Consider the following 20,219-nt stretch of genomic DNA (forward strand, 5'->3'; position numbering starts at 1 on the left):
GAGTGAGAGAGCGGTTGTGACACCAAGTTGGGGGGACATGTCTGCCAGAGAGTAGGAAGGCCCTGGGGAGGGACCTGGACAGGTTGCATGGATGGGAAGAGGACAATGGGAGGAGGGTCAACACGGCTAAGTGCCAGGTCCTGTTCTTTGGCCATAACCCCATGCAACACTGCAGGCCTGGGGCAGAATGCCTCAAAAGCTCTGCAGAGGAAAAGGATCTGGGGGTGTTGGTCTAAGCTCACCTGAACATGAGCTGGCAGTGTGCCCAGATGGCCAAAAAGGCCAATGGAATCCTGGCTTGTATCTGGAATAATGTAGCCAGCAGGACCAGGAAGGTGATCATTCCCCTCTACTCTGCTCTGGTGAGGCCACACCTCTAGTACCATATTCAGCTTTGGGCCCCTCAGTACAAGAAGGACATTGAGGCCCTAGAGTATTTCCAGAGAAGCTGGTGAAGGGTCTGCAACACAAGTCCTATGGGGAGCAGCAGAGAGAACTGAGTTTGTTTAGTATGGAGAAGAGAAGGCTCTAGGAAGACCTTATTGCTCTCTACAACTACCTAAAAGGAAGTTGTGGGGAGCTGGGTGTTGGCCTCTTCTCGCGGGTAACCAGCAATAGGACTAGAGCGAATGACCTGTAGTTGCACCAGGGAGCCTCAGATTGGAAGTTAGGAGGCATTTCTTCTCAGCAAGAGTAGTCAGGCATTGGAATGGGTTGCCCAGGGAAGCAGTAGAGTCACCATCCCTGGGGGTGTTTAAAGGAAAGGTTGGACATGGAGCTTAGGGACATGGTTTAGTAGGTAACATTGGTAGTAGGGTGATAGTTGGACCAGATGATCTTGAAAGTCTTTTCCAACCTTAATGACTCTATGGTTCTATGATTCTTCAAACTCAGTTGACCACCTGAGTAAAACCACAAGAGGCATAGCTAAAATTGTGTCAAGAGTTGTACCCTGTAGTGTTTTATAATAGATAGATAGATAGACAGACGGACAGACTAACACATAGGTAATGTAACTATTATAAGCATCATATGCATCATATAAGCATCATGTAGTTATTATAAGCATCTAGAAATATATTATAGATAAGAATTAAGATAGGAATCCAGGGTGACTAAGGCAAGGCAAAGCATAACAGAGATGTAAGGTTTCATATTTCTTTAAGTCTCTTGAACAGTTTTGTTATTGTTTTTTATGCTAATGCAGCTTAATTCTTCTGATCCCCAAATTAAACAATGGCTACAGAAGGCAGTATTTAGTCAGTATTTGAAAAGATTGGTGTAGTTTTCCTCTAAGAAAGAACATAAAACTGTCAGCACATGAAAGGAAGCATCTTCAACACAAGAATGCTATTCAGAAAAAGCTAACACACAGCATTTTTAAATTGGAAATTAAATGTTGGGAATAATTACCTTTTAGGAATATTTTCATATGAGGAAGACCTACAGAATTAAACCAAAAACATTGCAAGATGTTGTGGAAGTAACCTAATAATAATAATAATAATAATAATAATAATAATAATAATAATAATAAAGATGAAGAAGATGATGATGATGATTTGTTTTGTTTTGTTTTGTTTTGTTTAGTTTTGTTTGAGATAAAAGCTAGATATGCATAACATGATTTGGTATTGTGGTGGTTTTTACCTTGCTGGGTAGCTGAACTCCACCACAACTACTTTCTCACTCCCCCTCCTAAGAAAAAGAGGGAAGAAAATATGCTGGAAAGAAAAAATAACAACTTTGGCTTGAGATAGGGATTACTTAATTAAAGGGAAAAGGAAGAGAAAAAAAAAAAAAAAAGCAAAGGCCATGTAGAAGCACAGAGAGAGAGAAAAGAAAGTACCCTCTATTTCCCATCAATGAGCAATGTTCGGTCATGTCCCAGGAATCAAGGCCTCGATGATATGCATAGCAGTTGTTTGGGAGGACAGGCATTTTCATAACAAGAGACCCACCCCCTCTTCCCCTTTCCCACCTTTTATTGCTGAGTATGACACCATATGGTATGGAATATCCCTTTGGTCAGTTTAGGTCAGCTTCCCTAGTTATGTTCTCTCCCCAACTCTTGCCCACCCCAAGCCTGCTGGCACCTGGGGAGGGTCTGGAGGGAGTCCTGATGTTGTGCCAATATTGCTCGGCAGTAGACAATATATTGGTATGATACCAATGCTGTTCTAGCTACAAATGCAGAGCACAGCACTGTATGGGCTGCTGCAGGGAAAGTTAACTCCATCCCAGCCAGACCCAGAACAGGTATTTGACCTAATCATACGTTAGTGGGGATTAAAGTGATAAACTTCCAAAATTGTCATTTCAGATGATGCAAGCATAGCAGTCTGTTTCATAAATAGTCTTAACTTTTATGAACCTTGTGCAATGAAGAGTTGCTGAAGTACAATATGGGAAATTAACTGGAGTACTTTGCAACAAAATGTGAAAGCAGTGCACATAAAATTGCTGGAAACACTGCATTCCAGAGATATGTCTTGGAAAGATACCATGTTACAATGGATCACAGGAGTTTGGACTATTGGAACAGCAGTTAGACATTAGAGTCTTAAAGTCCATTGAAACATTGAAAAACAAGATATTGATTAACTGAGAAAATATATTATGAGAAAATAATAATAATAATAATAAAAAGATAAACGTATTTCAAGGTAAGTAAGTGAATACCTAACTGGTTAATTTTACAGGTAGCAGTCAAGTGAGTCAGCCAAAAGCTGCTTGCAGACTGTAAGGATTTCAAGAGAAAAATAATTTCTTTTTGTAACAGGAATTTTCAGTTTTGTAGGTTATGTTGAAATGTCATCAACAATCTCTACAAGGACTGCTAAATGAGAAAAGTAAAGCATATACCTGAAAATAACATTCTTTGCCTAAAATTTGATCAGCAAGCTTTACATTTTGTTTGTTTGTTTGTTTGTTTTTGAGGAATTACAAAGAAAAGTTTTCAGGCATTACGTAGAACTTTCTATTTACACTTGCAGAGGACAGAGATTCTTCTTTACTTTTGTGCCAGGTGATGTACTGTATTGTGCTAAAACATTATTATAAACAGGTAAACAGGTATCAAAAGAGAACTTCTAGGAGTCTGAAACCAGAACTTCAATAAAAGGGGGAAACAGAAGGGAAAAAATAAAAACAAAAAGCACTTAAGAAATAAAGAGATAAATGGAATTCTACACAGAAACCATGCCTCAGTTAGTGTCCAGTTCTGGAATACCCAGAATGAGAGAGATGTGGAGATGTGGACATACCAGCAACAGTTCAATGAAGGACCACAAAGATAGTGAAGGGGCTGGAATATCTCTTAATAAAAAAGTGTCTTAGAGTGCTTGCACTGTTCAGTCTTGGGAAGACAAGCCTCGAGGGGGATCCTATCTATATAAATATCTAATATACGTATATAAATACCTAATGGGAGAGCTCACAGAAGAAGGAGACAGATTTTCTTAGTGTTACTCTGTGACACCATGAAATGAAATTGGCACACACACTGAAATACAGGAAATTCCAATTAAGTATATACATGTAAAAAAATACAATTTAGTGTGAGGTGCTGAAATACTGGCATAGGGTATCCAGAGAGGTTATAGAGTCTACCTCCTTGGAGATATTCAAAACCTAACTGAACAGCCCTGAACAGCCCAATGACTTTGAGGAGGGAGCTCGGACTACATGATCTGCAGAGGTACTTGACAACCTCAACCATTTTGTGACTGTGTGTTGTTTTAGCTATAATGTGTGCTTTAGCCATCAAAAACACATAGAACTAATGTTTACTTGGAGCATGTTGAAAACAGAGCATGTTGACAAAGACGGGCTACAGAAATGTCCACAATTTTTGTTCATATGTAGGATAATGAAAGGCTAAAGAAATATATTGAGAAAAATATTCAAGGACAACTTTTCAAATTATATGTTTATGAAACGATTTGTGAATACAGTAATTTTGTCTGTTAATTGTTACATTACATTAAATTGGAAACTAGCAACAGTGGCTATCATATTCCACTGTTTAGCAGGTATTTCTGATTTTCAGAATTATAATAATTGACATACTGAAGCTTTATAAATTTCTATTCTTATAAATATTTATTTATAAGAAAGAGCGGGAATCACAATATTGGTCATGTATCTCTTATGTGACCTATCCTGTCTCATATGGCATGAATTCATATGCAAAATACTAAATGGAATGACCTGAAAAGGTGGCTTGCAGTCTGCCAATGACAGTAAACTATCCCTAGAATGTAATTTTCATTGTCCTAATAATCAAAACTGTGGTTATATGTGCATTGTGTTAACATAACTTTGATACATACTTAGTGCATTGCATTAATGTGCATCTGTTATGCACTGTCATTGATTTCCTAGCCTCTGTCAGATGAAGGTTACAACTCCCCAGGGATGTCAGGTGCTTATCAGTAACCATGTGCTCAAGTGTGTACCTGCTGCTGAGAATTAAGTCTGCAGTGCCTTCAGTGTGGTGCCACACAGAGATCCCCACAGGATGCTCTATATGAGCTGGAATTCCTACATTGTATAGTACTGTTCTGATAACCTAGTATAAGAGAAATTGAGATATATAGCTCCATGTCTCCATATTGCTGTACAGCTTCTTGCTATAAAAACTGTTCTTTCGGAAGTGTAGCTAGAGTGTAGCAATCCTGTAGACAACATAAAAAAGACAAAAGTGCTCTGAAAATCTAGCCCTACCTGAGGCACAACAAGTGAAGAAGGGTTGGTTAAGAAGGTCCATCAGCCAGCAGAAATGATTTTGATAACAATTAATGATTACAATAACAATTTTGATAGAAACATTTTGACAGCATGTAGAGTTTTCACATTATTATTATTGTTATTGTTATTGTTATTGTTATTGTTTGTTATTGTTACAATTACTATGACTACGACTACTACTGCAATGACTACTGCTATTTCTGGAAGTGCTAGCTTGAATCTTCTCCCCTTCCTCCTAGTTAGGAAGTGGATTTCAGAGATGAATTAAACCTCCACTGATGACTTAACTAGCTTTATGAGTGCTAAGGACTGACTGCAGCCTGCGTTCCCCATATCCCTGCACTGCTCAGGACTGAGGGAGGACATTTCTACACTCAGAGTGGATGCACGGAGGATGCTTTTATTTTATTTTTTTATTGTTTGTTTTGTTTTGTTTTTTAGTTTCTTGGTACAGTAGTTTGTTAGTAATAGGTAATACATTACATTAATCCCCCTACGCTGGGTTTGTTTTGTCCATGATGATAATTGTTGAGTGATATCCCTGTCCTTGCTTGAACCCTTTTTATTGTGTTTTTGCCCTCTTTCCATTTGAGGATGGAGATTAATGGAGCCGTTTTGGAGAAACTCGGCTGCCCTGCTGAGTAAAACCACCGCACCCCCACAGTGAGATGATGGACAAAATTGGAAAATATAGTAAAATCATATTTTTTTATAATATGTATGTATTAAATAGATACATATATTTACATATATGCATAATTTTGTTATAATATGTAATATTATTGGGTAACATTTTTTACTGACTATAAAATTATTAAAGTAGAATCATATTACACTATTATACTTAAATAATTTAAATAATCTATATAAATAAATTTGAAAGAATTACTAGTGAAAGGAAGAAATAATTGGTGAAGTGATTTATCAAATACGATGAAAAAAGCTTTGGCTACAGAATGCTGAAAAGAAAAATGAATTGTACCAAAAAGCTGAATTATTGAAAGAAAATGCTCTTGTCAGATATTTTCTACATGTGTAGAAAAAGAAAAGAAAGGTGAAAAAACTTGAGCAACTGTATTTTGCTCCTGGTTATCATGGAAGAATATTCAGGACAAAATGGAACAAATTTTCTAGGAATGCAGTTCTCTTTACCTGCCCCCATCCACTTGAACATAGTTGGACATCTGAAAGAACGATCTAACCTCTATTAAAGTACATTAATTGAATCCTACCACCTGTTAGTTCCAACAGTTTTGTTTTTGTTTTTGTTTTTGCTTTTTAATATGATGAAAGAATATTTAAAAATAATTAAATGCTTTATGGGAATTCCTTTTCTGAATTTGGGCTCACTTGGTATAAGACTGTTATAACCCCGTTATCCTATTATAATCTGTGTTGATTCCACTGAACTGACTGCGAGTTTCATTCTGCTGTGAGATATTGCATAGTAAATTCATATGAACCTTACCAAATCTGAATATAGTTTTATTACTTTAGAGAAATGTTTCTCTAGGTATTTTTCTTCCTCTAAAGAAATGAGACTTTTAGAACACTTCTCTATTGCTAATTTAACAGGCAGCTGGAAGATTCACTCGCTGTCTTTTATAATTTTCAGTCTACCCTGTAAAGCCTTTTTTCCCCAAAAATATGTTTATTCAACTCTTTCCCCTTGTAAATAACTTAAAATCAATCACAAAATAATGGTTTATTAGCTGTATTAAAAGTGAAGGGAAAGAAATCTAGAGAAAAAATACTCCATTTCAGAGCAGAAATGCAAGCCATTTGCTTTATTAATGTCATTTTCTTGTCAATCTTAGTTTGATGTTTCCTCCAGATGGGAGGTAAATAAAAAAATATATATTTAAATAAAAATATTTATAAAATATAAAATAATATAAATATATATATATTAAATAAACATTTGTGGAAAGACAATTAGAATCTGTGGATCACCATTTTCTATTTAATCTTTGAAGCACTTTTTGTTGTTGAAACTGCAATAGATCTAAATATCATTGCCTTTTGTTGTGCTGGCTTTATATAAATTTGAGTTTTGTTCTGAAGAGCTGGTTGGACTTGCAATATGACACTGGTTTTGTTTTTCATACAGAACTGTAAAAAATAATAAATTAAATTATATTATATATAGTAATATAATAATAATAATAATATAATATATGTAGGGCTTTTGATGCATATTCTGTGGTTTACTAATAGATGGATATGCATGCTCATTTTCTCAACAAAAAGCCTCTCAGTTTCCATTTATACAGAACACAGGAAAGAAAAATATGGAAAAAAAAGAAACACAGTTTATGCCAGAGCCATAAATGAATCCAAACAAAATAAAACAGAAGATATGATTGGGGTGAAGTTCAGTGATGTTTGGTGGTCTCCTGAAGCTAGTACAGACATCAGCTGGTAACTTGCAGTACATGGCTTGGTATCTGCATCCAAAGCAGATTTACCTGCAGATAACCAGATGCTGAGTGCATATAATTCTCATTAACATCAGTAAAAGAGAATTAGGTCATTTATTATTAGCAGAAAATACACTTAACTATTGGGAAAATGAGAAATAAAAAAGTTGTTAAGTAATACTAAACTAATATTTTGATAGTACACTACAAAGGCATAATTTGCTGTCTCACTTGGCATGCATATTTACAGTTAGTATATTAAGAACTCCAGAGGATTTTAGCTGTTGCCAGAATAATTGAAAGCACAACATCTGACAATAATGAAATCTATTGGATAGCCTTTTAAATAACTCAAGAATAGAAGGCCAAATAACACCGTATAATAAGTGTAATCTCAGAGGGAAAAAAAAAAAAAAAAAAAAAAGACTATAACCAATTTTGAGTTGATTAAAGCTTTTCAATTTGCATATAATGTGAAGGTTATAAATCTGTTTTCAGTTATACTTAATAGTAGGCTTCATAAAAGATTCTAAACCAGGAAAGATATCATTCATCTGAGTTGCCACTGAGTGCCAACCAGAATAATTCTGTCATGGAACTATTTTATCTAACAAAGACATATGATTTATGTCATATGTCTTTATGTCTCATACAGACCTAGATGATAACCCCTGTGCTTCAATTTTCTTTGCATATGATCAAAGCGTGTCAAAAAATCCTCATTCCATTTTGTTACTAGTATTTTTTAAAAAAGATTTTTGTTTGCAAACTGCTAGTTCTTTCAAAAGACACTTGAGATAAATAATTTAAAGAATTTTCTGGAAAAAAAATATCATTTAGATTCCAAGATATATATATATATAATTTGTAATCTTATTTTCAAAAGTTTTTCTCATTGCAAGTGAACAGTATTTCTAGTAGATAATTACTAAATGAAAATTATGGTTTCCGTTTTTAACCTTTTTAACCTTTAATTGAGCTAATTTGGGTCTGAAAATGTTAATCCCAAGGATAGTTTCGGCTTATTATTATACATTATTATACATATACAAATATACACATTCTGCATCTGATCTCTTAAGAAGTGAAATGCTTCAAGCTTGCAATTTACTTGAGGGTCAGCTCTCATGAACAAGGGTTAGCAGCACTTCAAAGAGAGGTTCTTTATCTCCACCTTCCAGAGGTGAGCAAATAAAGCACACCCATAAGCAGCCCCTAGGGAGGGCGAGAAACCAGGAGTGTGGCATGGCAGTTCATGTTGGAGGATGCAGGGTGGGCACCCCTTTGACAGAAGGCCACACTAGTGGCTGAGCAGGAGATGCCAAGCACACCTTTACCCTGTACCTGTATCTGCACCGGCCAAGAATATGCACTTTATCTGATACCCAGGCAGAATGGCGGGTACTCATCTCAGGGCAAAGGCTGAGGCACTGGCTGCATAGTTTGCATTGTCTACCCCAGCAGTGGCAGATGCTTCCACACAGACAGAGCTACTGAGGGATGAGGCTGCAGTGCAGACTTCTGAATGCCGGAAGTGCCTACATGTTTCCCTTGGGACAAGGACAGGCAGCAGAACTGCTTGCAAAAGAAGTTCTGAGGTGGAGGTCCTCCTGCCAAGCTGCAGAAGACAGTGAGAAGGCTGCATAGCATCAGGGAGGCTGAGGAGGAGTTAGAAAGCTAGCAACCCTCAGGCCATGACCAAACAGCCCAGAACTTCCTCACCGGCACTCACTGGTGGAAGGGAGCCCAATAAAACTGAAGAGTAGAAGCTGGCAACAAGAACCAGCAGGGGGAAGAATCTTCCCTCAGAGTCTGAGGTGGCCTTACAGAACCATTTCACCCTTCTGCAGACTGAAAAGGAAAGACCTGTCACAGCGTGGGTGGAGCTGAATAACACACTCCTGTCTGCTTCCTGTATAACAACTAGTCCAAGAAAAGGCAACAGGTGAAGGTAACAGGAGATTCTCTTCAGAGTGGTACAGACACTCGTGCTGAGCTGATTCTCTCTTTAGAGATGTCTGCTGGTTACCAGGGTCTTTTATTTAAATTATTTTTATTTTTTATTCCTATTTGTTAATAGCCCTAAGGAAGATAATAGCCATCAAACACAACTAACACTTGTGTAAACTGAACAACATTTTTTGTTTCAATATATCGTTATTGATAGCTCAGTAGGAAATGAGATGTCTCTTTTGTTAACTGGAGCCACTACAGAGGAGCTTCACACTATGAAAAGACATTTTTAAGAATTTATGTGAATCTAATATGTAATACACAAAGAAAACAAGATGTAACCCTGGACCCGATTCATTGCCTGGGTATAGATATTTCTAAACACAAAAATATTTGTAAGAAAAGGCTCATCAAGTAGATACGTATAATCAGTAAAATCAGTCCCTGAGGAATTTTTTGCTTTCATTAGGAGGACTAAAATAATGCAAATTTGTGGACCCCTTGTTGCATGAAGCCTCTGTTGCTTTAATTGTGCCTGGTATCTCAGAAAACAGAAACTGGAAAAGTTCTGTCAGCAAGAACCAATTTGCTGACAGAGCCAATTCCTAGGAAGGATATGCTACAGCTGATACATACGTTAAACACATCAGAAGCTGTCACAATACAGTGGTGGCATCACAAATTAATGTTTTCAAGAATGCATAGTTGCAGTCATCTTTCAGTGATCTGAACCAAAAAAAAAAAAATTAGCAACACAGAATATTTTTATGATGGAAACGAAGGTATAGCTAGTAATTAAAATTTTGTTGTTATGAAAGCTGCATCTATTTGATTGAATAGGACAATTTAAAATACACAAAAATTCTAAATCCTGGTTTAAATATTAAAATTAGACATATTACTTGTCATCTCTAAAAGTATAGAGAATCAGAATGCTTTATTTTTCCTGCTTATTTGAAGCTTTGAAATTTTACATATTCAGTAGTACTGCATGGTATGAAAAACTATTCTATCTTAATGCAAAGCTTCAATTTCTGCATGTGAATATAAACTTTTGTAAAGCTAAGCACAGAATTTAACCATACAGATATGAGTCAACAAAGTTTGTTTGCTGTTTAGCTGCATGGGCCATATATTTAATTCACTGAATTATCTTTCACTAAACATTATTTACAACCACAAAACATGTCCAGTCCAGGCGCGGAAAAACAAAAACAAAAACAAAAACAAAACAAAACAAAACAAAACAAAACAGTAAACATCATGCCTGACTAGCTGAACAAAAATATCCAGACATCTGCAGTGTTGATGCCATCATCAGCTGAAAATCATTGCAGGAGGAAAAAATTCTTACAACAGTGTCAAATCTGAAGTCCAATGACACAGAAATTTCCCTAAATTATTGAAGAGGAATATTCTGAGACACTTGTTCTTTTTGCAATGTTATATTTTAAATCCCATTTCTCTCTCTCTCTCTCTTTTTTTATTTTATTTTATTTTATTTTATTTATTTATTTATTTATTTATTTATTTATTTTTATTATACAGATCAGAACAACAGATACTTCAAGAAAAGTGTCTCCTTGGACAAATGAGTTCAGTTCATCTGTACCTGATTTAGCACAACACTAATGTTTTGAGATTATGTGGCAAGATTTTGGTAGTGAAGGATCTGCTGGGTGTTGCAGAGGTGTCCTCTGTGAGAAGAGTCCAGAAACTGCTGCAGTGGAAATAAGGTAGATAGTGCTCCGGTCTGTTAGCAATAGGCAATAAATTAAATTACTTTCCCTATGCTGAGTTTGCTTTTCCCTCCAGTGTAAATGGTGAGAGTTCTCCTTGTCCTTATCTAAACCCATAAACTTTTTTTTCAACATGCTTTTAACTCCTGTTCTGTTAAGGACTGAGACTGAGAGTGGCATGGTAGTGCTTCAGTACTTACTGAAGTCAAACCTCCACAACAAACCAAGCTATAAATTCAGCTTTCAGTTTCTGTAATTGCTTTATTGAGACTAATCTTAAATTTAGAAACTGAATTAATTAATTTTGATGTTAAAATATATGTCTGCTGTATAAGGCCTACGATTGCTCTTTAAGTGACAGAAACAATTCCAGCATTTCTTCCTTTCTGCAAGAAAGACAGAGCATATGCAAAATAAAATAAAGATTTAATTTGCAAATACAAAAAAAAAAAAAAAAAGCAACATGTAAGTTTCAGTGAATATAGCTAATTTCTTTGTGTTTAGTTAAGAGATCTAAGGAAATGTAAGTGATACAACAAATGAGCATAACAGAATGTTTCATAGGACAAACTATTTATAACTACATGGAGAGCTGTCCAAAGGGGGTTGAAAGTATCCATTTTATTTTTAAAGCAAAAAATAAATTTGTTTAATAGTACTGTCCTTGTCTCTCTATCTGCTTAAATATCACTGTATACAATGTATATATAGCAAACTGACTTCAATGGCAGAGAGATGTTGTTCTTTCAAACTTAGAGTACTAATTAACATCTCCCATTCCTACCCCAGGGGAAGGCAAACAAACAAATAAAAGCACAACTGTATACTACATAATATGCTTGCCCTCCTTTTATATGGTCATAAATATATTTTTGTCCACCTTTAAAATCAATCTACAGTGAATTATTTTAATTGTTTTAATGTTAATTACATGCTTCAGAAAAAAAAACAATGCAATGTATTTCAATGCAATTTATGAATGACTAAACAAGTCATCAATTGCTTTCTGAAAAATGTGTCTATTCAAATTAATGTTGAGATTCATATAAATAATATAAATATATAAAATATATATAATTTTCTATATTCCAATATGATTATATATACCATCAAATTATATATGATATACAAACTATATATAATTTAAATATATAATAAGATATTTTCTGAAAAATATTGAAGTTATTTCAAAGTTTTTCATGAGTTTGAAATGTTTCTGTAGGGTGATTAAAGACAACTCTGGGCTGAAACTTGAGACTTTAGTTTAACAAAAAGTAGATTAAGACATTTTGAATATGTCTTAATATAAGAAGGATAACAAAAAAGGAAGAATAAAGGAATCTTGGAATATATCTGTGAAGTTGGTAATCACAAGGAAAGGAAAGGAAAGGAAAGGAAAGGAAAAAGGAAAGGAAAGGAAAGGAAAGGAAAGGAAAGGAAAGGAAAGGAAAGGAAAGGAAAGGAAAGGAAAGGAAAGGAAAGGAAAGGAAAGGAAAGGAAAGGAAAGGAAAGGAAAGGAAAGGAAAGGAAAGGAAAGGAAAGGAAAGGAAAGGAAAGGAAAGGAAAGGAAAGGAAAGGAAAGGAAAGGAAAGGAAAGGAAAGGAAAGGAAAGGAAAAAATAAAAGAAAATATGGAGTGTTGTTTTAAATACAAAGTGTATTGTAATAAAAACAATTTTTTAGATCATTATAGACTAGGCTACACAAATTTGCAGTAGTGTTTATATAAATTGTGTTTACCAAGGATTAATTGTGAAATTGTAAATAAACTTAAGATTTTAAATTTTCTACATACTACACTGATAATGACTTAAATTATTCCCTTAGTTTAATCCAAGAAAAGAAAAACATGCATTGTTGACTGCATTGCTGGATTGAAAATCCTGAAAAAAACTTCATGTGACATGTTGCAGTCCTATAGCCATAATTTCATTATCAGTTCCAGTATTATCTTATTGAATAGAGTTTGAACTAGTACATAATTCTGACTCTTCACATAACAAAGAAAATATGAAGAGAAAAAAAAAAAAAAAAGAAAAAGAAAGAGTGAAAGAACAAAAGAACGAAAGAACGAAAGAAAGAAAGAGAGAGAGAGAAAATGTTTGAAAAGATCTCCAAGATCACGAGGTCCAACCACCACCTTATTACCAATGTCACCACTAAACCACGTGCCTAAGCACCACGTCCAACTTTTCCTTTAAACATCCCCAGGGATGGTGACTCCACCGCTTCCCTGGGTACCCATTCCAATGCCTGACTACTCTTGCTGAGAAGAAATGTCTCCTAATTTCCAACCTCAACCTCCCCGGTGCAACTTGAGGCTGTTCTCTCTATTTTTATCACTAGTTACCTGTGAGAAGAGGCTGGCACTCAGCCCCTCAACAACTTCCTTTTAAGTAGTTGTAGAGAGCAATAATGTCTCCCCTGAGCCTCCTCTTCTTCAGACTAAACAATCCCAGTTCCCTCTGCTGCACGTCACAGGACATGTGATCCAGGCCCTTCACCAGCTTCATAGCCCTTCTCTAGACACACTCCAGGGCCTCGAGGTCCTTCTTGTACTGAGTGTCCCAAAGTTGAGCATTGTACTTGAGGTGTGGCCTCAGCAGAGCAGAATACAAGGGGATGATCACTTTCCTGGTCTTGCTGGCTACACTATTTCTGATACAAGCCAGGATGCCGTTGACCTTCTTAGCCACCTGGGTACACTGCTGGCTCATGTTTGAGTGGGTGAGCACTGACCAACACTTGAAGATCCTTTTCCTCTGCACAGCTTTTGGGACACTCTGCCCCAAGTCTGTAGTGTTGCATGAGGTTGTTGTGGCAAAAGTACAGGACCCAGAACTTAGCCATGTTGAACCTCCTCCCATTAGCCTCTTCCCATCAATCCAACCCATCCAGGTCCTTTCCTACCCTCTGGCAAATCAGCACTTCCCCCAACTTGCAACTTACTGAGGGTGCACTCAATTCCATCATTCAAATCATCAATAAAGATATTAAAGATCCTCAATACTGACCCCTGGGGAACATCAGTGGTGACTGCCCACCAGCTAGACTTCACTCCATTCACTAGCACCCTCTGGGCCTGGCCGTCCAGCCAGGTTTTAACCCAGCAAAGAGTATGCCTGACTGTCCTGGTTTCAGTTAGCACAGAATTAATTTTCTTCCTAGTAGCTGGTGGAATGCTGTGTTTTGGCTTAAAATGAGAAGAGTGCTGATAACACCCCGATGCTTTAATTGTTGCAGAGCAGTGCTTATACTAAGCCAAGGACATCTCAGCCTTTGCTCTGTCCTGCCAACGGGCAGGCTGGGGGGTGCAGTAAGAGCTGGGAGGGGACAGACCCAGGACAGGTGACCCAAACTAGCCAAAGGGGTATTCCATACCATCTGACGTCATGCTAAACAATATATAGGGGTGGCTAGCCGGGGGGAGGGGGCCGGACTGCTCGGGGTTAGGCTGGGCATCGGTCAGCGGGTGGTGAGCAATTGCATTGTGCATCACTTGTTTGTACATACTATTATTACTTTCGTATTATCCCCATTGTATCATCATTATTATTATTGTTATTATTATTTTTGTTATTTTTTTTCCTGTCTTATTAAACTGTCTTTATCTCAACTCACGGGCTTCACTTTCCATTTCTCTCCCCCGTCCCAGAGAGGGAGGGGGGAGGGTGAGCGAACGGCTGCGTGGTGTTTAGCTGCCGGTCGGGTTAAACCACGACACTGACTAAATCATGGGCTGCCAGCTTCTTCAGGAGAATACTGTGGGAGATCATGTCAAAGGCCTTGTGGAAGTCTAGGTAAACTATATCAACAGACTTTCCCTCATCTACCAGTTGGGCTACCGGCTCAAGGAGAGTAAATCAGGTATGACTTGCTTTTCATGAAACCATGGTGACTGGGCCTGATCCCCTGGTTGTCTTGCACATGCTGTGTGATTACACTCAAGATAATATGTTCCATAACTTTCCCTGACACTGAGGACAGGCTGAGAGGCATGTAGTTCCCCAGATCTTCCTCACAACCGTTGTTACAGATGGATGTCACATTAGCAGGTCATGTGTGACCTCTCCAGTTGGCCATGACCATTGACAGACGATGGAAAGTCACTTAGCAATTACATCTGCCAACTCCTTCAGCACCATTGGGTGGATCCCATCTGACTCCATGGACTTGTGATAGTCCAGGTAGAGTAGCAGCTCTCCGTTTCCATCTGAATCATGTAGGTTTTACTCTGTTCCCTGTCCCAGACTTCTTGTTCGGGAGTCTGAGTACCTCAAGGATAGTGGTCTGACTAGTAAAGACAGATGTAGAAAAAGTTATTAAAGACCTCAGCCTTTTCCTTATCCTCAGAATTCTTGTTCCTCCTTGTCTTTAGTAAAGGATAGAGATTCTCATTGGACGTCTTCTTACCATTAATATATTTATAAAAAAATGTTTTTTTTTTTGTTTTTTTTTTTTTTTTTCTTTTTCTGGTAATTGCTACTTACACCATTTTAGTATAAATTTTCCCTCCTCTTCCAGTAAAAATATCATGACTTTACAGGTGACTCCTCCCTCCCCCACATCATCACACCTCCACCCCCACCCCCTGGCCCAAAGGTTATTTTAAATAAGCATGTAATTAAACTGAAAAGCCTAAAGCTTTTCAAGTATACATCACATCAAGACCTTATGATATACAACAACAACAAAAAAAATGATATACAACAAAAGATACCCAAGTATGCTTTTAAGTCCAAAACACTCATGTAATTCTGCTCCTTAAATTGAAAGTCGTAGCACAATTCCCAAGATGTTCACATATTGAAATGGACAGCATAAAACAGTATTATCTCACCTTAATAACTGTATCTATTTAATAATTTTTAAAATATTTAATAACACCTTAATAAATGCATTTATTTCAGATTAAATACATCATAAAGACAGCACTTTCCATTGCTACTGGTTGTCTAAGCCCAAGAATGTCAGTAGCAAATATTCCGTCCTTTTTTTTCAGTTACTGATAAGCCTGTCTCGACTCAAATTTTCTTTTCAAAAATGTTTAGATACCACACTGAAATATATACATAATGATCAGTAACGCACACTACATAAAATTTGAATGACAGAACTAAACTGATTTCTAGTTATAACTATAAATCTCACCATGGCTAAAGAGTAGTTACTTTCACCATCAGTTCACCTAACTGGTTCACGGTTTAGTGAACATATTCTTTTCCATTAAATTACTTTCTATGCTTTATTACATTGTGATACATCCCAAGAAGCTCTATTTCTATTATACTAGGAGAACTTCTTTCAGTCACTCAGCCACTCAGCTCTGTAATTCACGACAACAAATTCCACAGGGAACACTAAATGTTCTGACTCATTTGTCAATTCAAATTGTGCTGACATTTCCAAAGTTCCTAAATTGGTTGGTCTGGCCTTTTACCTCTGTATTGAAAAGCATTACATAAACTTTTATTTTCTTTTTATAATCAGGATTGAATTTCAGATAGACCTGTTCTAATTTTCTTGGTTTTAGATGTGTACTAAGCTATGTATCTTAAGACAACAATCTTGTAAGTGGCTTACTTCGGGCACCAGATGATACACAAGGTAAAAGGTACCCAATACAATAAAATAGCAGAAAATTGTATTTGTTTCACTAAAAACATCCACAACATATCAGGATTCCTATTCCTGGGTGAGGTGAATCATTCACTTCACTTTCATTACAGACTATAAAATGCTGAAATATGGTTTTCCCAGAGAAACTTAGTATACAAATAGCATAGTTACAATATATTTATTTATTTATTTATTTATTTTCTACAGGTCACATTGAAACTGTGTTTTTACCACTTGGATTCAGTGAATCAATGGCTAATAAATCTTTACATTTTTCCAACCTGATTCTTTTATTTTAGATCCGCATATTCCACTTGCTAAGAAAGGCATTTAACAGGGATTCACAAAAAAAAAAAATACTGGAAAATTAACATAAATACAAATACAAAACTAGAAAGAATATGGTCTGTCTTTTAGAATAGTTCAACAATTAGCAAATTAACACAAAATATGTATTGAATATACAAATATATATATAGAGAGAGATTTAACATTGACAAACAGGAAGACATTTTGTATAAAAAGATCTAAAACTTAGCATGTAAGCTGAATTTGGTCCACAGAATTTAGCAGATCCTGTTTTTGAGAATAACACTAAACGTCTCCCAGTCTGTATATGTTTTAACACTGTGTCAAAAAGCAAAGATAGTTCAAGGTAGAACTTAAGGTCCTAACATATTTTCTAAAAGTTCCCTCTTTTTTATTTTTATTTAAAAAAAAAAAAAAAAAAAAAAAAAAGCTAAGTCTGTTTTGTCTTTAATCAAAATGACAAACTTTGACATTTAAATTTTTCAAATCTTTTCTAAATATATATTTTTCCTACTTTCAGTTCCAATGGATGTTCTTGTTTTCTGGATATCTTTTAGAGTTCTTTCCCTTAGCTGTCCCTGTGATGACAAGGGGATTATGAATTAACACTTTAATATTCATTAATTATTGCATGTATTCTGTTTTCATACTCATAAGGTAATATTTTTGTGCATACTTGTTAGGTATTCGAACTGGATATTCTTGGAGAGATTTCTGTGCCTATTTCTGTGTAGTTTATTTTTTATTATTTTATATTTTATTTTATATTTTATTTTATATTTTATTTGCATGCTTGATTATTTCATCTGTTATGAATCCTTGGGATGAATAAATATTTTATTTGAAGAAGTTATGTCTGAAATTGCTTTAATCAGTCTTAGTCACGGGTTCCTACAGGAAAAAAAGGTCTCTCAGGTTTGCAGAGTAAACAGGAGATTAGAGCCCTAATGTTCAGTCTGAGGGGTAAAATCATGTGATTTCTCCTTGATGACAAGTTAACAAATCCCATCTGCAGCAAAAGTTAATGTAAGGAGCATAATAAAATATCTAGAGGTTAATATCATTTTAATTATGACAAGAAATTGTAGCAGAAGAGCCATCAGCAATATGGAGAAAAAAGATAAAATATACACAATGAGCTGTGAAAACAATGTTCCAAAGACCTCTTTAGTTACTGATGATTTTTTTTTGTTTGTTTGTTTGTTTGTTTGTTTGAGAAACTAAGAGATAATATCTATGTGGTAGCAACAACTACAGAAAAGGTAAGATGGGTTTTTAAACCTCAAAAATTGTAAATCTTATCTGTAGTTCTGTAAAAGGAAATGAGGCTTAAGAGTAAATGTAGATAAATTTAAAGGCACTACAACGAACATTTTTTTATTACACTAATGATGTATTAAGAATAAGGTATGCTTATTCTTATTAAAGTATGCTACACAGCAAATGAGAACAAAACACTAGACACAATTTTAATTTATTGCAGTTTCAATTAATGACGATGATCAACATTTGTGACAATACTGATAATCACCTTATTACAGAAATGACATTGCATTTTAGAGCACTGCAAGAATGTTAAAATGCCATTAGAAATGAACAAAACAATTTGGGGTTCAGGAATTTGTAGCTGAAGTTGCATTAAATATATTCAGCTTCTACTATATTAAAACAAACAAAAAAATATTAAATGTTTGAATTCATGTCTGATTAGAGGAATGTATTCATATAAAGGTTTTCCTTGGCTTTTAGGTAAAGTTGAACTTTCTTTCATTATCAAATGTTGGTCAGAAAAAATAGTCCTATAAAAATTTTTGTTTCATCGGCAGACATAAACATCTCACAATTTTTTATTTTGGATGACTCATTACTGTGTTCATGGGAGTGGTTGCCTAACAAGAACAAATGATAATTTGAAGAAGTACTGTTCTCACATATACACACAGAGATATGCAATGTTTTTGCTAAGTTTTTCATTTACAAAATATATGCACTACCAAAGTATAAAATAAAATGGAATGTGGTAAAAAAAAAAAAAAAAAAAAAATCTGTAGTCCACTCCAGCAATGTGTCCTCCCCTTTAGAATGCACATGGTGAATAAAAATGTAAATATAAGTGCTTTTTTATTATTTGTTTATTTATTTCTTATTATATACTTTGTGAACTACTGCTTTTTGATTTATCCAAGAGGTAAGATGTAGAAAACACAGAATGTAGAAAACACAGAAACTATAAAAAAAAATAAAATAAAATAAAAATAATAAAAATAAAAATAAGCCAGAAATTATTGATGTCTTGCTCTCTTAGATCTAATAATGACAAGTATGTATACTTTTCGGAACTACTACATAAGTCACAGAGTAAATTAGTGTGAAATTAAATAGAAGTTATGCTATTTTAATGATACAGATAAACAAGAATGATGCACATCATAGAATACCATTTTCCCTGTTAGCTCCAGGAGTTAGTGACAGCCAGCATGGTTTCACAAAGGGCAAATCATAGCTGACAAATTTGGTGGCCTTCTACAACAGGGCTAAAGTATTGTAGAAGCAACAGATGTCATCTACCTGGACTTGTGAAAAGCATTTCTAACTGTTCCACATCACATCCTTGTTTCTGACTTGACATATAGAGTGGGATTTAGTGCATCCTCAGCAAATTTGGGAAGGTGAGGTCAACACTCTGAAGGGAAGGGATGCCATCCAGAGGGACAGTCTTGAGGCATGGACCTGTGAGAATGGGCTAAGTGCAAGGTTCTGCTTCTGTGTTGGGGCAATCCCAAGCACAAATGCAGGCTGTGCAGAGAATAGGTTGAGAGTGGTGCCGAGGAGAAGGATCTGGGCATGTTGGTTGATGAGAAGCTCAACAGGGCAATAGAACATCAACAACAAGACATGGACCTGTTGGAGTGAATTCAGAAGAAGGTCATGAGGATGATCAGAGGGCATATCTCCTATGAAGAAAGGCTGCAAGAGTAATGAACTGTCCAAAGACAATCAGGAAGGGTTCTGAAAAAGAGATATGAGCAATAACATAGCTGAAGCGCCTCTGCACCAACACATGCAACATGGGAAACAAGTAGGAGGAGTTGGAAACCATAGTGCAAGTGGACAAATATGACCTGATTGCTACCATGGTAATGTGATGGGATGGATCACATAACTGGAACGCTGGAATAGAGGGTTACAAGCTCTTCAGAAGAGATAGCCAGGGAAAGAAGGGAGGGGGTGTTGCCCTCTATATTGGGGAAGGGATTGGTTGTGAAGAGTTGCCTCTAAGAAACAACCATAGACAAGTTGAGAGCTTGTGGGTGAAAGTTAAGGACCACACCAATAAAGGACAACTTGTGGCTGGGGACTACTTGTCGTGCTAAGGGGTGTAGTTGATTAACCATTATGGGCCTGGTCAGATTCAGGGTACTGAACTA

The sequence above is a fragment of the Netta rufina genome (assembly GCF_964035555.1).
Source record: "Netta rufina genome assembly, chromosome: Z".
NCBI lineage: Eukaryota > Metazoa > Chordata > Aves > Anseriformes > Anatidae > Netta > Netta rufina.